Source organism: Emydura macquarii, unplaced genomic scaffold, assembly GCF_026122565.2.
Source record: "Emydura macquarii macquarii isolate MOO-44397 ecotype Brisbane River unplaced genomic scaffold, CSIRO-AGI_Emac_v2 contig_2636, whole genome shotgun sequence".
Taxonomy (NCBI): domain Eukaryota; kingdom Metazoa; phylum Chordata; order Testudines; family Chelidae; genus Emydura; species Emydura macquarii.
In genome coordinates this window covers 1,971,697-1,987,331 of record NW_027132773.1, presented here as the reverse complement: position 1 = coordinate 1,987,331, position 15,635 = coordinate 1,971,697, and positions in this window count along the sequence as shown.

Below are 15,635 nucleotides of genomic sequence, written 5' to 3'. Positions count from 1 at the left end.
TGGGGTATTGAAAAACTATGATGTGTAATAGTTATGGAAAAGCATTATCTTTCATGGATAATATGTATTCTGTGTAACTCATAAATTCAGCATCATATTATACTTGGATTAATTATTAGCACAAAGAATGTTGTCCATTTTACACCTATCACAGATGAAAAAAATGCATATATGGGCAATGAAAGCCATTCATTGATTTCTGAAACCCAGCTACTCCAGGCAGTGTTACCAACTCATGTGCTGTTGCTCTCATGTTTAGCTGTGTGGACAAATGCGTATTTCCATATCTAGACAACTCCCTGTTGACATATCTGAGATAATTGTTCATTGCACCAAGTGTCAATACATTGGCACCAAAAAAATCAAAATATTTTTGTAATGCCTCAGGGGGAAGATTGCCCCAGATCAGTTTTAAGATTATAACATAGAAGAAGATGTGTTTCTAAATCAACTTCTGTGCCTACTCAGACTATACCCCTTTGTGACCCGTCCATGCCCAGGGTAGCCACCTGATAATGCCAAGATCAGGGCAGGCTGCAAAAGGAAAGCAGATTCTCCCAGCACTGGTGGGTGGCACTGAAGCCAGAGTTCCTAACCAGCCACAAACTGCACTTTTGAATCCCCACAGAAGCCAGTACACAAATGCACACAGCCCCCTTTACTGCATTCCAGTTCCTGGATCCCAAATCAGCACTAGGTCCAGTAAAGAGACCAGTTAATCAAACTCTATGCTCTTTACTAAAAAAGGTTCCCTCTGATCCCCAGGGGTAAGCTACAGTACCAGATCAATACAAGTTTAGATCTTACCTAAAATACCACGCTGGCAGCCAATCCTTTAGTAACTAAAACTAAAGGTTTATTGTAAAAAAAGAATAAACCATGAGAGATGTTAAAAGATTAGAGCAATCATATACATACAAATGATTAAAGGTCCATATACATCAGGTTTCAGGAAGAAATGTGGAGTTGCAGGCTTGTATAGTTCCCTCTGGTACACATCCAGTACCTGGATGGGTTTAAGTCCTTCGGTTCAGTTGCAAAATGGATAGATCCAGAAGTAGGTGTGTGTCTGCAGCTGGACAGGGACATAGACAAAATGGTTTCCTAGGCCATTACCTTATATACCTTCTGTCTCTGGCCATGCGACCTGTGAAAACTTACAGGAGCTAAAATGGAGTCCAGAGTCACATGGGCCAATCCTGGTAACTCTTTCAGGTGTGCTGCCGGTGGAATTTCACAGGAATCAAAATGGAGTCCAGAGTCACATGAGCAGGTTCTGGTGACCTCATTGGTGATGCTGGCTTCTCCCCCAGGGCCCCTTGCACCTGGGAATGTCTTAATGGGCCACTAGGCAGGCTATTGTTCTGCAGCAATCCTGTCTGAGATGTTGCCCAGGCAGCACAATTTGAAATATAGATATATCAAATATATCTAACTTCCATTTCACACATTACACATGAATGTAAGTATTATCATCTGACTTAGCACATTACAACCTTTCTAACAGCACCTGACATGGCATATCTTACATGAATATTTATAATTTAGACACACTGATGTTAACCAACATGACAAATGCTCCCCCCCAATTTACCTAGCATGACACCCTTTTTGGAGGTTGAGGGAAGAGGAGAGGAGTTGCTCCCTGACATTCCAAAGGTGGAGGACATCCAGATCCACATCAGGTGAATCAACATTTAATATAGAGATAGGGTGAATTTTGACTATTGGCTTTCATAGAGGGTAGTGGCCATAGGATAGGAGAGAGCAGGGGTCATGGGCAAAGTGGCCAGCTATGCCTTCAGACACACTGAACGTAGTAAGAGGGGTCTCCACACAGGACAATATAGAGACTGGGGATGGGATAGAGACAAGTTAGAAAGGGGGCCAAAGAAGCCAACGTTACACAGATCAAGTGGTCGGGAACATACAACCCAAATAGGAAGAAGGCTTGCCTTGGGGCCAAAGACCTTGGAGTGGTGCTCAGGAGAGCTAGGTTCATCTTCTGGCTTTATACAGAGCTAGGGCACATGTGCCCAGGTTTTCCCCATCATTAAATGGGGGATAATAGAGCTAGGTAAATAATGAATTCTTTGGTGGTGAACAGAATGGTGTGGCACCCACCTGTCACAAACACATCTTCTCATCATGTGTGTGAAATCTTTCAACACTACCAAACCAGGTATCAGGCCATACCCCCAAAGCTTCCTCCCTGGAGGCAATAGTTTCATTCTCTGCAAGCCCTTTTGGCCCCAGCTCTCCATCTAGGACTCAACACTTCAGACCCCCCTTCACTTCACTAGAAGCCTGGGAGTATGTGTGTGTGGGGGGGGGGGGCGGGGGGAAGGGGGGGCAAAGAATCCAGGCCCACCTACTACTAAGACCCTAAGAATAACAGCCACACACCACCTTGTCCCTTTAACAAAACTGTTTTCAGTTCTCTGGGCCACTTCCACAGCCCTCCCCAATGCTCCATCCTTACTTCAGGACTCCTCTATATTCAGGCCCAGCAGCCTACCGGGAGCTCTTTTTCACTCCCCCAGATCCCTGCCCGCACTGAGCTGTCCATGGTGCTGCAGTTCCCTTCAGCCAACTAGCCATTCCTCTAGCTTCCACAAAGAACTGACTGTCTCAGCCTTTGCAGCTCCTTTTTATATGGCCCTCCTGGGCTCTGATTGGCTGCTCCCTGCAGTCTCTCTGATTTGCTAGCCCTTTGCAGCCTCCCACTGAGTGGCTGCTTTCTGTGTAGTCCCTCTAGGCCTCTTGGAGGACTTAGCTCCAATGCTCCTTTCCTGGGAGGGGCATGGAAGGACCCTGAGGCATCCAGGAGGGGGCCTCTGAGCCTAGTCTACCCCTCATACCAAATAAAATATATTTTTGGCAAACTAAAAAGTTAAATAATCATTTTAGGTCACAGAAAACGTATTTTGACCAGAAACAAAATATTTTATTCTAGATTTTGAGCATTTTAACATTTAAAAAAAAAATAAAGTGAAAGGAGATATTGAAAAAGAAGAGTCATTTTGAATTAAAAAAAAATCAGCATTGTTTGTTTTGAAAATGTCAAAATGATATTATCTCACCCAAAATGAAACATTTGATTTTTGGACTTTTTAAAAGGGTATTGGGTGTTTTGTTTAGTTTTGGTTTGGTTTTTTTGACTGAAAGAATTCCACAAATCAGCACAAATTTGTATTATGTTTCAGTGTTGCTGAATATGCAGTTTTTATTGAAAAATGTTTTATTCAAAAAATTTGTCCACCTCCAGATAATACTACTTCCCTACCTCTCAGGAGTAGTACAAGGATAAACACTAACTTTTGTGAGTGCTCAGATACTATGATCTCAGCAGAAATTATGCTACTCCATCCACAGGCTGGAGTACATACCCCACCTCCTGGGGGAAATTTCACTTCCTCATTTCCTGTGCAGCCAGCGTGGAGAGAGCTTTGTTGCTGGACTCCTCATGGCTACTGCAAAGCCCAAACACGCTCCAGCATGGAGTAGACCAGAGGTCTTAGATCTCATCGGTCTGTGGGGCGAGGAGTCCGTTCTGGCTCAGCTCAGAGCCAGCAAAAGGAATCTGGACATTTACAGGAAGATATCCCAGGGCATGCTGGAGAAGGGATACAAGAGGGATGCGCAGCAGTGCTGCGTGAAGATCAAGGAGCTGCATCAGTCATATAAGAAAGCCAGGGAAGCTAACAGCCCTTCTGGCTCCTTGCTGAAAACATGACACTTCTACGATGAGGTGCATGCAATTCTCGGTGGCGATCCCACCACGGTGCCGCCCCACAGCATCGATAACTCCGCTAGATCACAGTCCATGTACAATGATGAGGACTCCGTGGACAAGGAGGAGGAGGAGGTTGAGGAGAGCAGGGTACAGGAGAGCGGGTGTCTGTTCTGCCAGAAAGTCAGGACCTATTCCTGACCCCAGAGCAGTCCAGCAGCACATAGAACAGCACTAATAATCCTGGGGAAGGCACATCTGGTGAGTTTTTTTCTTCTTAGCAGTTCTGTCCTTTTACATTGGGGGAGGGACAGGAAGGGGATTTCAGGTGTTTATCGAACTTTACTGGGGGGTTACCCATGGAACAGATTATTTATGTGATGAGATATGCTCCAAGAATCATCAACTGATATCTCATGGAAACTTTCTGTTATCCTTTGCACAAGGTTTCGGGGGAGGGCAGTCTTGTTCCTCCCTCCCCAGTAGGATGCTTTGCCGTGCCATGCTGCAAACAAGGGAGCCGGAATCATGGCGGAACACAGGATAGCAGCATGAGGGCCAGGCCGGTACCCCGCTGCATGCAGCAAATCTTCCCTTTCCTCGTGCGTTACCCTCAGGAGATTGATGTCGCTCATGGTCACCCAGGGAAGATGGCGCATGTTTAAAATACCCGAGCTGTACAGCAGATACCCTGTACCTCTGTATTCCCCATTGTAGTGTCCTACCAAGTCACTTTAATTACTTTTATTTGGCTTAAGCAGAGACTATATACCCTACCCCACCGCCGCTGTCTGCAGAACCCCTTGCTTCCCATCTCTGTAAAGGCACAGCGAGCCGACCCTTCTGGGATGTTAGGAATGGCATGAGGGTCTGGGTTTGCCCTGTGCACTGCAGGGGGAATATTGTCCACATTGTTGCAGTTGTATCATTTTCTTCAGTCTGCTAACAATGGCTACCTTGTTACTTTCTTTTCAGTCTGTAGACACTTGGGCCTTGGCCCAACTCTCAAGAAATGCTGAGGAAAGAAACACAAGAGATGACATGTTTGGCGAGCTCATGAACGCCTCCGCGGCCGCAGAGACCGAACAAAGAGTGTGGCGGCTGACCTTGTCCCAGAATGTGGACATGGACAGGGAGAGTCGCAGAGCAATGCAGGAGCATGATCGCAGTACCACGCAGGAGATGCTGTGAATCATGCGCGACCAGGCAGACATGCTCCGGCAGCTTGTGGAGCTTCAGGAGGAGCAGAGGAAGGACAAAGTGAAGCTGCAGTCCCTCCATAATGCTCCTCCACCTAGGGCTGCACTGCCCTGCCTCTCCTCCGCCCCCAAAAGGTCTTGGAGGAGAATGGCCAAGCTGCAGTACGTGATGCACTCCAACCCAGTGGAGGTGAGCAGAAAGCAGCGGCGGCCCTGCTGACAGCTGGCCAGCAAGCTACCACACTACCCCTTGAGACTGTGAATGGGGATTCCCCCCTCCCCCCCTTCACCCATGACTTGAATGTTCATAAATAAAAGTTTGCATCATTTCAACATGTGTCTTTATTAAATCATATCTTGTTCTGCAGGGATTTGGAGGGTACAGATATTGATTGGGTAGGGGTTGTTTAGCAAAGGCAAACAACATACAGGAACAGAAATCAGTCCTGCATCTCATTGCAGAACCTGGTTTTCAAAGCTTCCCTAATGCAAAGCGCTCCGCGGTTAGCTCTCAGCGTAGTGCTGGCATCTGGCTGCTCATAAATGGCGGCCAGTCTTTCTGCCTCCACAGCCCAACCCTGGGGGAACCTCTCACCCTTCGCTTCACACACACATTATGAAGAACACTGCATGCAGGTATCACCGAAGGGAGGTTCTTTTCACTCATGTCCAGCCTAGTGAGGAGACTCCTCCATCTGCCCTTTAAACGCCCAAACGCACATTCAACAACCATTTTGCAAGTGCTTAACCTGTTATTAAAACACTCTTTGTCACTGTCAAGGTGCCCGGTGTATGGCTTCATTAGCCAAGGGAGCAAGGGGTAAGCAGGATCCCCCAGGATCACTATGGGCATTTCCACACCCCCGATGTGAATTTTTTGGTTGGGGAAAAAAGTGCCCACCTGCATCTTAGAGAACAGCCCCGAATTACGAAATACATGAAGGTCATGCACCTTCCCAGACCACCCCACATAGATGTTGGTGAAACAACCCCTGTGATACACAAGGCCCTGCAGGACCATGGAAAAGTACCCCTTGCGGTTTATGTACTCGGTTGCTAGGTGGGCAGGCGCTAAGATAGGGATATGCATCCCATCAATGGCCCCGCTACAGTTTGGAAACCCCATCGTGGCAAACCCGTCCATTATGTCCTGCACATTTCCCAAAGTCACTATGCTTCGTAGAAGAAGTCTATTGATGGCCCTGCACACTTGAATCACAGCGGTGCCCATTGTAGATTTACCGACTCAGAATTGATTCCCAACCAAGCGGTAACAGTCAGCTTGCCAGCTTCCACAGAGCGATGGTGACTCTCTTTTCCACTGTCAGAGCTTCTCTCAAGCAAGTATTCACGTGCTTCAGGGATGGGGCCAGCTCTGAGCACAGTTCCAGGAAAGTTGCCTTTCGCATACGAAAGTTTTGCAGCCACTGATCATCATCCCACAACTGCTTAACGATGCAGTCCTACCAGTCTGTGCTTGTTTCCCGGGACCAGAACCTGTGCTCCACGGACTGCAGCTGATGCATTACAGCCTACAGCAATCGGGAATTGTGCTACTCAATGGCTTGTAGCAGGGCAGCCTCGGTGGCATCGCTGTTGCCTGTGCTTCGGCTTCTTGCTCTACTTCAAAAATACTCGATGATGAGCCACGATGTATTTGTGATGCTCACAATAATAGTGCAGAGTTGAGCTGACTCTATGTCTTGCAGCAATGGCGAGCGTGCGGTGTAAAAAAAACAGCGCAAAAATACCTTTCCTGTTTGTTTGGGGGAAGAAGAGAGGGGGAAGCAGCGTTACATCATGGGACGATGAAACTCATCCCAACAGCCACCGTAGCTAGTTGCATTGTGGGATAGCAACCCACAGTGCACTGCTTTGAAAGTCGAAATAAGCGTGGTGAGTGTGGACGCACGAGACCGGCACAAACAGTGTGGTGTGTACACACTGCAGTGATGTCTAAAAATCAACGGGTCAAAGTCGACTTTAAGTAAGTGGACTTCACTCGGCACTGTAGACATACCCTGGGACTTTAAATTCATAACTGCTAGACACTAAAAATCATGGACTGAACAGAGATGCTTTATTACAACAATCAGTAACCCACTAACCCCCCCTTATTGTCCTATGACTGCAGAGCTGCTAATGGGCCACTCTCCCTTAAATGGTCCCTTAGAATATGTGCTAACCACTTATGCTAAGCAATCTGTTCCATTTTGCATTTAGCTGTGACGCTGGGAGTACCTTTCCCAGACCTGAAGAGCAGCTCTGTGTGGCTTGAAAGCTTGTCTCTCTCACCAACAGAAGTTGGTCCAATACAATATATTACCTCGCTCACCTTGTCTCTCTAACTCTAATCATACAGCGTAGTATACATAATATTGATTAAAAAAAAACCTGTTCAGACAATTTTCCCCTGGGGAATAATGAGACAAAGACTGAATTACATCTAATAGCTGCTAGGCAGGTCACTTAATATGATTTTGGAAGGCATTCAGATCTCATGGTGACAAGGGTGGTATAAGAACATAAATAGAATGGAACTACTTGTATGAGAAACTGCTCACCAATGAGAAGGAAGGCTTCACAATCTGAGTTAAATCAGGACCACTAAGGAATTTTGCCATTGACTTCATTGGAAATTAATCAATCAATCATGTTATTATAGTAGTGCGTAAGGATCAACCAGGTGAGAGACCCCATTGTACGAGACACTGTACAAACACAGAGTATAAGATTTTTCTAACTAAATGATAAAAAAAAATAGTGACTAACATCTTTTTCCTTTACTGATAAAAAGAAAGGATTGATTATAATTCTCATATAAAACTAAAGTGCTACTAATGCATAACTGTTTGAGACACATACATACTCGCACTACCACAATTTAATGTTGCAAAGAACATTTTTAAATGCTTGACCTGACCCATGTGGTTACTCATGGTCCTTTTAGTTTATTTTTGTATGTTTTGTAAATATACACTGGAGAGCCACAACCTTCAGTTTTATAGCATTTTAAATGATGAATGCATGCATTTTAAAAAGGCAAAAATTATAATAGAGTCAACCCAAAGAGAAAATGTACAATATACACTTTCATGAAACCGCATTCTTTGATCTAAAAGTGATTTACATTTGGAGCAAAAATTAGTTAAAATTAATCTGTTTTCATCTATTACTCTGAAAAATTAGAACTGTATGAGATGGTCACAACAAAACCAGAAACTAGATTAGAACCATCCTGTTTTGCTATAACCCCAAAACTTTGTTGTGACCCACACTTGAAATGGAATTCCCCTAGGAAATAGTCAGTTGACACAATAGAACCTTTCCAAACAGCAGAAAGTCTTCAGCTTGCCCACTGGCAGTGCGCTCACAGAATCGTAGAGATGTGGGGCTGAAAGGGACCTTGAGAGATTAGCCCCTCATGAGGAGAGAGGGCCAAGGATACCTAGACCATCCCTGACAGATGTTTGGCTAACCTGTTTTTAAAAATCTCTAAAGATGGAGGCTCCACAACCTCCCTTGGTAACCTCTCCTAGTACTTAACTCTCCATACCATAAGAAAGTTTTCCCTCATATCTACCCTTAATCTCCCTTGCTGCAGATTAAGTCCATTATTTCTTGTCCTACCTTCTGTGGACACGGAGAACAATTGATCACCATCCTCTTTGTAACAGTCCTTAACAATATTTGGAGGCTGTTATCAGGTCTCGCATCCATCTTCTTTTCTTAAAACAAAACATACCCAGGGTTTTTTTTTAAATCTTTCCTCATAGGTCAGGTTTTCTAAACCTTTTTTCATTTTTGATGGTCTCCTCTGCACTCTCTATCCACATCTTTCTTAAAAGGTGACACTCATAACTGGACACAATATCCTAGCTGAGGCCTCTTCAGTGCCAATTTGTGCAAATTAATTACCTCTAGTGTCTTATATACGACACTCCTGTTAATACAACGAGAGTCCTGTAGCACCTTAAAGATTAACAAATTTCTGCGGGCATAAGCTTTCGTGGGCTGCAACCCACTTTGTCAGATGCATGAAGTGGAAACCACAGATAGGAGGTATATATATACATCCAAGGGTAAGAAACATAACAATGGGGAGGGCAAGTGCTAACAAAATCAATTCAGTTAGGGTAGATGCAGCCTATTCACAACCGTTGATGAGAATGTGTGAACAGTGACAATTACTTCTTGTAATGAGATAACCATTCCAAGTCCCTATTCAGACCCAGTCTATTGTGTCAAGTTTGCATGAGTTCCAGCTCTGCAGTTTCTCGCTAAAGTCTGTTTTTGAAGTTTTTTTGTAGAAGTATGGCAACTTTCAAGTCAGCTACAGAGTATCCTGGGAGATTGAAGTGCTCTCTTACTGGCTTATGGATGTTACCATTTTTTATGTCTGATTTGTGTCCATTTATTCTTTTGCGTGATGACAGTAAGACAGTTTCTTACCCTCAGATGTGTATATATATACCTCCTATCTGTGATTTCCACTTCATGCATCTGACAAAGTGGGTTGCAGCCCACGAAAGCTTATGCCCGCAGAAATTTGTTAGTCTTTAAGGTGCTACAGGACTCTTGTTGTTTTTGCTGTATACAGACTAACACGGCTACCCCTCTGGAACATTTCACTCCTGTTAATGCACTGCAGAATGATATTTGCCTTTTTCACAACTGCATCACATTGTTGGCTCATATGCAATTTGTGATGCACTATAACCCCCAGATCCTTCTGCAATTAAGGTTTCCTACATTCTCCATTATGAGTCCCTGTTTTCAGATGTTCCTAACTTTACTGGACTTAAACAGTTCAGGCTGAAGTTCTCCATGTTGGGTGTCTGCCTGGGACTTGTTTGTTAGTTTGTTTCAGCAAAATTGATTCAGTCAATTCAGAGACTAAGGTTAGGGGAAAATGTTTTTTCCGTGTTAAAAAAATTTACAACCTCTAATGTCTAATGTATTGGAGCAGGAGCAGTTGGAATTTGGTCATCCTGGTGTCAGGATGTGCCTTTTGCTATTGCTGTGAAAATCCACCCAAACTTGGCCAAGTATAAGCCTCTGAAAACTTCAGCTTGCTTATGCTCAGAAGAGAGGCTCTTTACGAGAATGGCAGCTAAATTCTCAGAAGAGCCCATCTACACTGAGCATGCTCCATCACACATAGACCTCACTTGCTGAGTGGCTTGAACATGCACTATTCTTTCAAAACAGTGGCGTGGGCTCCATCGTGTGTCTGCAGGAGCCAGACTTTACCTGCAATTTCTCCTTCCAGCTGCCAAGGACTTGTGGTGCCAGAACTCCCCGTATAGTCTAAGTAGTCCCTTGCTGGCCTGCAGGCAGCTTGTAGGAGAAGGGCTCACTCATCCTGACTCACTCAAAAGCAGAGTGATGCTGCGTGGGGAGAGGCGGACAGGCTCAACATGGGACAGAAGGGGCAGGGTAGGGGGTGCAGACTGAGTGGCAATGTAAGCAGAAGAAATCAAGGATAGGTGTGGGCAAATAGAAGCAGAGAGGGACAAAACCAGGTTCTGGGAGTTAGAGGGACAGAAGGGTCTGTAACCATTACAGCATACTCTGCTCGAGAATATGGAAAAGAGCCAGGATTCCCAACATTCCTCTCCTGTTAGAAAACAGCTGTTAAACCCATTGACAAGGTACCCATTTCACCCTGCTCTAGTAGCTAATCTATAGAGAGGATAAACAGCCTGCTACTGCTGCCACTGTTAACTCGACTGATAGAGGTCTGCGCTGTCGAGCAAAAGTTTCCAACCCTGCTGATGACCAGCGGGCTGGGTCCAACATGGTCCCAAATGATTGATTTTTTTCAATTTACTTTTTATGAAACTGAAGAAGTTACATTTTAAAAACTAGGTTGTAACAAACATGGCCCCATATCCCAGTGTAGGGGCACCAGAATATTGTGAGTGGACCCAATCGCTGTATCCCATATGAATCCAAGCCAGCTGGTTCTGTGTTGAGTCCAGTCACAGTTTCTAGGTCTGGGGTCTTAGGACACAGTTCTAGGCACTGACTTCCCTCCTGACTCCCTTCCTTGGGACATGGGTTGCTGCCACTCCACACCCCTAAACCCAAAGGTCAGCGCCTGAGACCTCACAACCCATTCCGTCACTTACGTACACTTCCTCTGAGCTCCACCGAGCCTGTGGGCCTCTAGTTTAACCCCTTCCAGGATAATGTGGCAAGAAAGCAAGGAACACGGGCTTAGCAAAGGAATTTCTTAAACTACAGACATTTTATTCTTAAAGTCCTTGAGAGTTACAGAAATTTGAAAACTACAAAAGTCCTGAGTCATGCTTTCTCTAAGTCGAACTCCTGTGAGTCTGAGGGTAGTCAGCATTTCAGGCTGGGTGGAGTCCCTCATGCAAATCCTCCTTCCATGTGGTGATGGTCAATTTCCTGCACAGAGCAGCACCTGCTTACGTAGAGTCATGGGCATAGTTTGGGGGGTAGTTTAGGCATTGCCCACCAAACAGAGGTGAGGTGTGGGGAGGGGGTGCACATGGAGGTCAGATGGGAGCCTAGGTGAGGGAGAGTGGCTGCTCCAGCTCACTGACTCTGCAGTTGGATGCCGCCTCCTGGGTCAGGATTCCTGTTAGCCTCCCCTTCTGTGTGTGCTGGGCACCCTGCATGGCTCGAGGTAGCATGTTAAAATTGTTATGTGGCAGCATGAGTATCAGCATGGGCTAGCTACCCAAGTGCAGCCCTGCCCAGCCCTCTGGGTCCAAATTCAGATGGCAAGCCCTTGCTACTTTCTGTGCCACACAGCTATTGTTAGCATGCTACCCCAAGCAGAGCAAGCACCTGTCTGTCTGCCCAGGCTGGGACTGTGCCCCCAGCTCCTGTGTAGATGAACCCTTGATGGTGTGTTGGCAGGGCTGGATAGTACTTTGTTTCTACATCTTATTTAACACATTTTAAGTGTCTCTCCCCAGTTCAACCTCCTCTCCAACCACAGGTATTTTAACTCCGTATTGTGTCTTCTTTTCCACATCTATTCAGTAAGCACTGACAGAAATCAGCAACGTGAACAGCTGAGCACACAAATGAATTCTGACTTCAGAAATAGGTAGTGAATCTTAAGAAAATCCCTAGGGCATACTCATTACTAGCTTGAGCAATCACTAGATGTCACTGTTCTACAGAGTTAAAAGTGTGATCATTTTTTCCTGGCTGTAAATATGGTGGTCTTTAAAACTTTAGTTCAGAAGCGCACATATTCAGGGGTTGAACTCATCTGTAAGTTTCATATAGTTCATTGTAAAATGTGATTCACTTCAAATAACTTACTTTACTATAACATTAAGTCTGATTGCCTGATTCGCCTCTTACCTTCCCTGACATAGATCAGGAATAACTCCAGGCAATAGAGAGATGCTAGTGTATGGTGTGGGATTAATCAAGCCATACGTTCAAACTCAAAGGTACAATCTTTATCCTTTCTCCTGACATGCATACATTATGAGAGTGTCTTTAATTCCAGGGTTGCATCAAAATGAGCAATGCAGTGCACTGTAATACCTGGTGATGCTTATTTTTTCCCATTTTGCAGATAAAAACTACAGGCTGATGTCACCATTTGTGTCCAATTTTAACTCAGAAGTTATGCTAGTTGTAAACAAGTGAAATGTGGGGCTTCCCATGGAGACAATTATCTCGTCTCTGTGGGTAGTTTTAAATGTTTTCATCGCCACTTATTCTTGAAATAATCCATTTAAGTTTTATCTTTGCTTAACTAGGCTGTGTTTAAAAATACATACATAATTTTAAATGTTTATAAAAAGCTACAGGTAATACTGTTCACTGGACCAACTTCTGCTGGTGAGAGTAGAACTCTGCTACACAGAGTTCTTCAGATCTTGGAAAGGTACTAAGAATTTGACTACATGGCAATTAGACACCCGTGTCTGACCCGTGCCAGCTGATTCCGGCTTGTGGGCCTCGGGCTAAGGGGCTATTTAATCGCAGTGTAAATGTTCAGGCGGGGGCTGAGGCCTGGGCTCTCCAGGTTTCTCACCTTGCAAGGTTCTAGAGGCCTGGCTCCAGCCTGAGCTCAAATGTCTGCACCACAATTAAAGAACCCCTTAGCCCAAACCCGGCAAGCCCAAGTCAACTGGCATGGGCCTGCCACAGGATTTTCACTGCAGTATAGACATACTCTAAGAGTCTCTCATCTAAATATAAGTTTGAACAGATAGTTTAACGTAAATACTTAGCGCATATTCTAAGGGATCATTCAAGGTGAAGTGGCCTGTTAACACCCCTGTAGTTGTAAAAATGTGGGGGGGGGCTAGTGGGTTACAGATTAATCTAATAAACCATAATAAACAAACAAGGAAATGTAGAAACAAACTAGGGAAATACAGCCTAGATGGTGCTACTATAAGATGATTGCATCACTGGTTGAAAAGCCATTTCCAGAGAGTAGTTGTCAGTGGTTTACAGTCAAGCTGGAAGGCCATATCACATGGGGTCCCACAGGGATGGGTCCTGTGTCTGATTCTGTTCAATATCTTCATCAATGATTTAGATAATGACATAGAAAGTGCACTTATAAAATTTGCAGACGATACCAAGCTGGTAGGGGTTGCGAGTGCTTTTGAGGTTAAAATTAAAATTCAAAATGGTCTAGAAAAACTGGAGAAATCATCTGAAGTAAACAGGATGAAATTCAACAAGGACAAATATAAAGTACTCCACTTAGGAAGGAACAATCAATTGCACACACACAAAATGGGTAATGATTGCTTAGGAAGGAATACTGTGGAAAGGGATCTGGGGATACAGAAGCTAAATATGAGTCAACAGTGTAACACTGTTGCAAAAAAGCAAACATCATTCTGAGATATATTACCAGGGGTGTTGTAATAAATACATGAGAAGTCATTCTTCCACTCTACTCTGCACTGATAAGGCCTCAGCTAAAGTACTGTGTCTAGTTCTGGGTGCCACATTTCAGGAAAGATGTGGACAACTTGGAGAGAATCCAGAAGAGAGAAATAAAAATGATTAAAGGTCTAGAAAACATGACCTCTGAATAAGGATACAATTTGGTCACAGAGGTCATGGATTCCGTGACTTTCCTGGACCTCCATGACTTTGGGTCGGGCTGGAGCAGCTGTCAGCCCTGCCACTGAACAGCTGATTGGGGGGTTGGCTGGCCCCCCGTGCCGAACAGCTGATTGGAGGCCAGCTCTGGAGCTGCCACAAAACAGCTGATCGGGCGACCAGCCAGCCCCACCACCAAACAGCTGATTGGGTCCCGCAGCCCCTCCACCAAACAGCTGATATGGGGGGTCCTGAGGCTGCCTCCAACAGCTGATCGGGATTTTTAGTAAAAGTCAGAGACAGGTCATGGCTTTTGTGAATTTTTGTTTATTGCTTGTGACCTGTCTCTGATTTTTACTAAAAATACCCGTGACAGAATCTTAACCTTACCTAAGAGGAAAGATTGAAAAAATTGGGTTTGTTCAGTCTGGAGAAGAGACGACTGAGGGGGGACATGGTAACAGTTTTCAAGTACATAAAAAGATTGTTACAAGGAAGAGAATGAAAAATTGTTCTCTTTAACCTCTGAGGATAGAACAAGAAAAATGGGCTTAAATTGCAGCAAGGGAGATTTAGTTTGGACTTTAAGGAAAAATTCCTAACTGTTAGGATGGTTAAGCACTGGAACAAATTGCCTAGGGTGGTTGTGGAACCTCAGTCATTTGAAATTTTTAAGAACAGATTAGACAAACACCTGTCAGGAGTGGTCTAATTATAATGTAGTCGTGCCTTGAGTGCCTGGGACCGGACTAGATGACCTATTGAGGTCCATTCTAATCCTACACTTCTATGATTTTTAATTAGACCAGTGTCTTTATTAAGACCACAATTTTTAGTGTCTAGCAAAATTATGAATTTAAGCTTCCAGGCTCATCTTTTGAATGTGAATGCAGATTTCCTTTAAAGGTGCAGACTAATAGGTCAGATATAGGATGATTGTTTAGTGAAAAGTGTTCACCCATAAGTGATATGATGTTTTTGTCTTTTATCATTTTCATGTGTGAGTTCCTTGGAGAGCAGAGTGATTGTCTGATTTCACCCACATAATTGTAATTGGGGCAGTTAACGTACTGGATGAAGTATACCACATGTTGTGATAGGCGTGTGTAGGATCTGTGGAATTTGACAGGTGCATTGCAAGGGCGTGTTGATCATTGTAACAGAGGAGATGTGTCTGCAGGTTTTGCATCTGTTGTTCTGGCAGTATCTGGTGATGCTTTGAGTTAGTGTGTCCTGGTCTGTGAGGAGCTTACATGGGTTGTGATGAGTGTGGAGAAGTTGGGAGCTTGCTTGAAGACCAAAAGAGGGGGCTCAGGAAAGATTTCCTTTAGGATGGGATGCCCATCAAGTATCGGTTGTAGCTGTTTGATGATACCCTGTTTGGGTTCCAGTGTGGGGTAATAGGTGACAACTAGGGGTGTGCAGTCGGAGGAGGTTTTATTTCTGCATTGAAGCAAGTTCTCTTGTGGTATTTGGGTGGCCAGTTCCAGGACACAATCTACTTCTTTGATGGAGTGTCCTCGTTTGGTGGAAAGTGGTTTTGAGTGTGTTAAGGTGTATATCCTGCACTTTCTCCTCAAAGCATATTCTATGGTATCTGAGTCCCTGGCTGTAGATAACAGACTTGGTGTGTTTGA